This window comes from Mustela lutreola, chromosome 1 (genome assembly GCF_030435805.1).
Source record: "Mustela lutreola isolate mMusLut2 chromosome 1, mMusLut2.pri, whole genome shotgun sequence".
Taxonomy (NCBI): domain Eukaryota; kingdom Metazoa; phylum Chordata; class Mammalia; order Carnivora; family Mustelidae; genus Mustela; species Mustela lutreola.
In genome coordinates, this window is record NC_081290.1 from 264,236,774 (window position 1) to 264,243,540 (window position 6,767).

The following is a 6,767-nucleotide window of genomic DNA, read 5'->3' on the forward strand; positions in this document are numbered from 1 at the left end:
AAATTTCTGTAATAAAATGCTGAGGAAAACCAAAGACAACCCTGAAAGAATAGGAAAGATTTGCTAATACTACAACTGTATCAGACTAAAGCACAATATACTTTATTTTTTATTATTTTATTTTATTTGTTTTTTGAGAGGGACAGGGAAGAGGGAGACAGGGAGGGAGAGTGAGAATCTTCAGCAGGCTCCACACCCAGCATGGAGCCCTCTGAGGGGCTCAATCTCACAACCCTGAGATCATGACCTGATCTGAAATCAGGAGTTAGACCCTTAATTAACCAAATGAACCACCCAGGCACCACTAAAGTATGATATCTTTTAAATAGAGACAATATAATCCAGATGCCCTCAATGTATTATTCATATTATTAAAGTATACAATAAGAATATGAAGCAGGAAAATAGGACACAAACTATGACAAGAAGAAATGGTCATCAGTGTAAATAGACCAGCTGGAGAAATTAGAAGAGTAGGAATTTAAAACATCTTTTGTAAGTGTGTTTCAAGGAATTCAGAGAAAAAAAAAACAACTAGAAAAAATGTCCATCAATAGTGGAATGAATAAACAAGTTGTGGTATGTTAATGAAATACTATACATACAACAGAAATATGAGCTACTGATAAGCATAATACCACAGATAAATTTCAAAACCATATTGAGGGAATGAGTCCTTCAAAAAGGAGTATATAATGTATGACTCCATTTGTACTAAATTCATGGACAGGCAAACTAAGCCATTGTGAAAGGTATCAAAACAATGCTTCTCTTTGGAGGGTGGACACTGACAGGAAGGGGCTATGATAAGCTTTCTGGGATGCTGCAAATATTCTAGATCTTCAGTGCAATATTATTGGTTATGTAGTTTCACCCATTAGTTAACATTCAAATTGTGTATTTAGTATCCGATTGTCTCTCTTCCTCTCTCTCTCTCTCTCTCTACACACACACACACACACCTTATCCCTGTAATATATGCATGTACACTCTCAAATAGAAAATTGACTGATTTATTAAGTTGTTTTCAACATCCACATTCAAACTCTGATATTTCACTTGTTTAATTGTTCCAGTCAAATGTTACGTTATAACTGACAAAATGATCTATGTGAGGATATTCTTATTAGTCAGCATAATAGTAATGTTACTCTGCTCTTACTATGGAAAGTACTAATAATGTTAAATGCATTATCTCACTTAATCCCTTATGACAACTATATAAAATTCTCATTTTACAGATTCAGCGACTGAGGTAGAGCTAAACTATGTTTCTCAACATCTCACATCTGAGAAGCCATGAAGCCAACGTAAAATTCCAAATTTTCTGATCTTTAGACTTATACCCTTAATGGAATAATTTCACACTTTATAGAGGGTTATGTTTAGCTCTCTACTAAGGTTAAGTTTATTTTAAGGTATGGCATTAAATGAGGAGGACTTTATATTCATGTAAAAGGACTAGATTATTCAAACAGATTTCACATCACATTCATTTCCTACCTGCTGAAGGCTCCAGGTGACTTCCTTCTTTGACATCTATGTAGCAGGACTACAACTAGTATTAAACTGAGAGAAGATAGCACAATAATTCAATTGAAGATTTATTATAGCAATACCAGTGATGTGATAAAACATCAGTATTAACAGTAGGCTTTTAGGTGAAGGTGAGTATGCACATTTACTTGGAGGCTATTTTTCTGTTCCTATGAGTTATCTCAAAGTAATAGGATCTGTACGTCTTGTTTAACTAGATGAAATTATTAGTCAAATTGTTATCTTATTTTTAAAGTTAATTAGGGGTCAATTTTCTTTCAGTATTGCAAAATTTGAAAAGATAATTTCTGCACTATGGCTCTGATTATAAATCTCTTCTCCATTTTTCTCTAAAAAGTTATTGTACTTATAATTGGAGTATTTTTGGTTAAAGAATGAGTCTGTTTCTTCAGAGATGATGGAAAGTAGACATTTATAATGACACACTTCAAGCTCTTTGAGATTTAGTTCATCTAGAAAAAGTTTTAAGAACACGATACAGCTGGTGTTAAGCATTCTAGTATCTCATTTTTACCCCACTAGTACACAATGTTGGTGAATACAAAGTAGCTAAATATTCACTTAAAAAACAAATAAGTGAAGCAGAGAGAGTCAATTATCGTATGGTTTCACTTACTTGCGGAGCATAAGGAATAACACGGAGGACATTGGGAGATGGAGAGGAGAAGTGAGTTGAGGGAAATCAGAGGGGAAGATGAACCACGAGAGACTGTGGACTCTGAGAAACAAACTGAGGGTTTTGGAGGAGAGAGGGGTGAGGGGTTGGGTGATCTTGGCGGTGGGTATTAAGGAGGGCACGTATTGCATGGAGCACTGGGTGTGGTGCATGAACAATGAATTTTTGAATCCTGAAAAAAAAATTAAAAAATTAAAAAAAAATTGCTTTTCATAAAAAAATGTTTATGCTAGAGAAGCACCTTTAAATAGTAGGAAGATTTTGAGAATTTATCTCAAGAAAACCTGTTTCCAAATCTCATTATTTCCTTTACTGATGCTACCTTGGGAAAGTTTTTCCCCTTTTAGAGCCTATTTTCTAATTTGAAAAATGGGGAACCAACATTATAGGGTGTCGTGAGAACTCAGTCAAATAAAGGACAACACAGTTGATGGTGAAGCATTTGTTACCATAAGTTAAAATATGGTATGATATTATATTCCTACTAAGAAAGCAGAGGGAATATCATGTCTAGGGATATAAAGTTCACCCTAGACACAGGAAATAAGCATGTTATAATTTGTACCCCAAAATCTAATGGCAACGCCTCTATTTTCTCATTTGATAAGTGTCAAATTATTGGCTTGACTTACAGAACTCACTGTATTTTACTCCCAATTCCTCTATGTGCTGACCTTAATTTTTCCTGTACCCCCAAATAACTCTAGGCTACCTACCATTCTAGTCAAACCTAATGTGTTCCCCAGGTTTCTTTTATTTACTTATTTATTCAAAATTTATGGACTTAACTCCTCCATGTACTCATCAAATCATCTGTTTTAATCCAGCAACACTGCTAAACCCTGTGGATAAAATGGCGAAAAAGATAAAACTTTCTGATTTTTGTGGAGTTTACACTATTAAGACTGAAAAGAGGTAGCAAATAATTAAATACAGTTGTGCTATGAAGAAAAAATACAGGATGTTAGGAGTGTAAACACCAGAGAGAATTAGCATAGTATCAGGACCTGCTGTATAATTTGCAGGGTCCTGTACAAAATGAAAATGCAAGGCACCTTCAAATTCAAATTCAAAGCACAGGACTCTGCGCAGGTCACCTGAGCTTGAAGCCAGTTTTGCCTACTATGGAGGACAAGGGAAGAATTCATTACGCAGTAGTATTTTCACAAACTCTGAAGGATGACTATGTGTTGGGTAGACAGCTTCAGACCTGCATTTGTGTTTGCTCTTCTCCTTTGGGCCTAATGTACTGTTAATTCCTCAGAACTTATCAGCCTCACATGTTAATGCCCAAGGGATGATGCGGCTTTTTCAGTCTTGGTTAGGATGTTGAGGAATACAGTTATGTCTTACCAGGTCAGTTTCATCTCCCTATGAATCCAAAAGCAAAAATTAAGGCCAGAATTTAATGACTCAGAATTTTTAAACATCAAAATCTGTAAATCTCAGTCATTTTTAAAAAGATTTTATTTATTTATTTATTTATTTATTTATTTATTTATTTATTTGACAGACAGAGATCACAAGTAGGCAGAGAGGCAGGCAAAGAGAGAGAGAAGGAAGCAGGCTCCCTGCTGAGCAGACAGCCCAAGCCGAATGCGGAGGCTTTAGCCCACTGAACCACCCAGGGGCCTTGATCTCAGTCATTCTTAAATACTTACAGGAGTACATTGGCTTGGGAGTTTGTAGATCTGCCTCTGCAAAGGTACTCTCTGTATCAGAGCTTCTGAATCTGGAGAAAATACACTTACGATTCCTTTTAGTTTGACATTTTTTTAAACTACCAATAATACTTTCTAATTTTCTTGAGTGAAAAAAAAAACAACAGTACATTTTATTTCAGTCTACTTTTTTGGAACATAAAGTCACAGTGTTGGCTGAATTGCTGACAGCATAAATACAGCAATGGCTGCCAAAGGCCACCTTCAGCCGGCAATCTCTTCTCTAAGATAACCACATTAAATCCCTAAGGTGACCAGTGCTATTCCCTTCTTCTCTTAGTTAAAGGTCACCTCTACTAGCAACCAATTTTTGTACCTCCCTGGGGTAGATGCTTTAGACTACATTCATTGTCTATATTAACTTCTCTATGGCATCTGTTAAATATCAAAGTAATTAAAGACTTATATAGACATTGAGTCACTTTATTCTCAGGAGACGTTTTTTAGACTAAGAAACTTTAGACAGTGTAGTTTCAGAAGGTGAAACTAAAATTCTCTGAGAGTTCTGAAAACTTTCCACCTTCTTAAATAATTTGTCTAAATACATTAATAAACTGAAATACCTTCGATAATTGAAAATTTGTGCTTTATTAACCTGGATAGTTAAGGTTGTGTTCTGATTAAAACAGAACGAAACAAAAAAACACCTAAATCTCAGACTTAAAACAGCAAAAGGTTTATTTATTTATTTATTTTTTGAAGTCCTTCATGACTTTGCTCAGCAGGTCAGACTCACAGTCTCCACCATTGTGTAGCTGTACCATCTAGAGCATAGGAAATCCTTGGTATAGTTGGACAGGGTAGGGAGAAGCACTTGATCTCTAAAAATGTTTGACCTGAAAGTGACATAAATTGTTTGCTTACAAGCCATTGGCTAGAAATAGGTATACAGCCCCATCTAAATGCATAAGTTTAAAGAATTCTAATCTGCTGTGTGCTCAGAAGAGGTGAACCCTACAGAGTCTCTATCACATTTATATGTACATATATATGTATATATAAACTTCTAAAGAAATATATACACACATTTATATATAGATAGATATCATATTTATATATGATGTATAAAAGCAGCTATCAAAGAGTCCGTTTGAAACTTATGGTTACCTTAGAAGTTTAAAGTATATTAACATAGGTAGATTCCGGTGATTTAGATGGTCAAGAATACACAGCAGTACCAACAACTCTTTTTTTTTTTTTTTTTCTTTTTAATATAATTTTTTTATTTATTATAAACATATATTTTTATCCCCAGGGGTACAGGTCTGTGAATCACCAGGTTTACACACTTCACAGCACTCACCAAAGCACATACTCTCCCCAATGTCCATAATCCCACCCCCTTCTCCCAAACCCCCTCCCCCCAGCAACCCTCAGTTTGTTTTGTGAGATTAAGAGTCACTTTTGGTTTGTCTCCCTCCCAATCCCATCTTGTTTCATTTATTCTTCTCCTACCCACTTAAGCCCCCATGTTGCATCACCACTTCCTCATATCAGGGAGATCATATGATAGTTGTCTTTCTCTGCTTGACTTATTTTGCTAAGCATGATACGCTCTAGTTCCATCCATGTTGTCGCAAATGGCAAGATTTCATTTCTTTTGATGGCTGCATAGTATTCCATTGTGTATATATACCACCTCTTCTTGATCCATTAATCTGTTGATGGACATCTAGGTTCTTTCCATAATTTGGCTATTGTGGACATTGCTGCTATAAACATTCGGGTGCACGTGCCCCTTCGGATCACTACGTTTGTATCTTTAGGGTAAATACCCAATAGAGCAATTGCTGGGTCATAGGGCAGTTCTATTTTCAACATTTTGAGGAACCTCCATGCTGTTTTCCAGAGTGGCTGCACCAGCTTGCATTCCCACCAATAGTGTAGGAGGGTTGCCCTTTCTCCGCATCCTTGCCAGCATCTGTCATTTCCTGACTTGTTGATTTTAGCCATTCTGACTGGTGTGAGGTGATATCACATTGTGGTTTTGATTTGTATTTCCCTGATGCCGAGTGATATGGAGCACTTTTTCATGTGTCTGTTGGCCATCTGGATGTCTTCTTTGCAGAAATGTCTGTTCATGTCCTCTGCCCATTTCTTGATTGGATTATTTGTTCTTTGGGTGTTGAGTTTGCTAAGTTCTTTATAGATTCTGGACACTAGTCCTTTATCTGATATGTCGTTTGCAAATATCTTCTCCCATTCTGTCAGTTGTCTTTTGATTTTGTTAACTGTTTCCTTTGCTGTGCAAAAGCTTTTGATCTTGATGAAATCCCAATAGTTCATTTTTGCCCTTGCTTCCCTTGCCTTTCGCGTTGTTCCTAGGAAGATGTTGCTGCGGCTGAGGTTGAAGAGGTTGCTGCCTGTGTTCTCCTCAAGGATTTTGATGGATTCCTTTCTCACATTGAGGTCCTTCATCCATTTTGAGTCTATTTTTGTGTGTGGTGTAAGGAAATGGTCCAATTTCATTTTTCTGCATGTGGCTGTCCAATTTTACCAGCACCATTTATTGAAGAGGCTGTCCTTTTTCCATTGGACATTCTTTCCTGCTTTGTCGAAGATTAGTTGACCATAGAGTTGAGAGTCTATTTCTGGGGTCTCTATTCTGTTCCATTGATCTATGGGTCTGTTTTTGTGCCAGTACCATGCTGTCTTGATGATGACAGCTTTGTAATAGAGCTTGAAGTCCGGGATTGTGATGCCACCAACGTTGGCTTTCTTTTTCAATATCCCTTTAGCTATTCGAGGTCTTTTCTGGTTCCATATAAATTTTAGAATTATTTGTTCCATTTCTTTGAAAAAGATGGATGGTA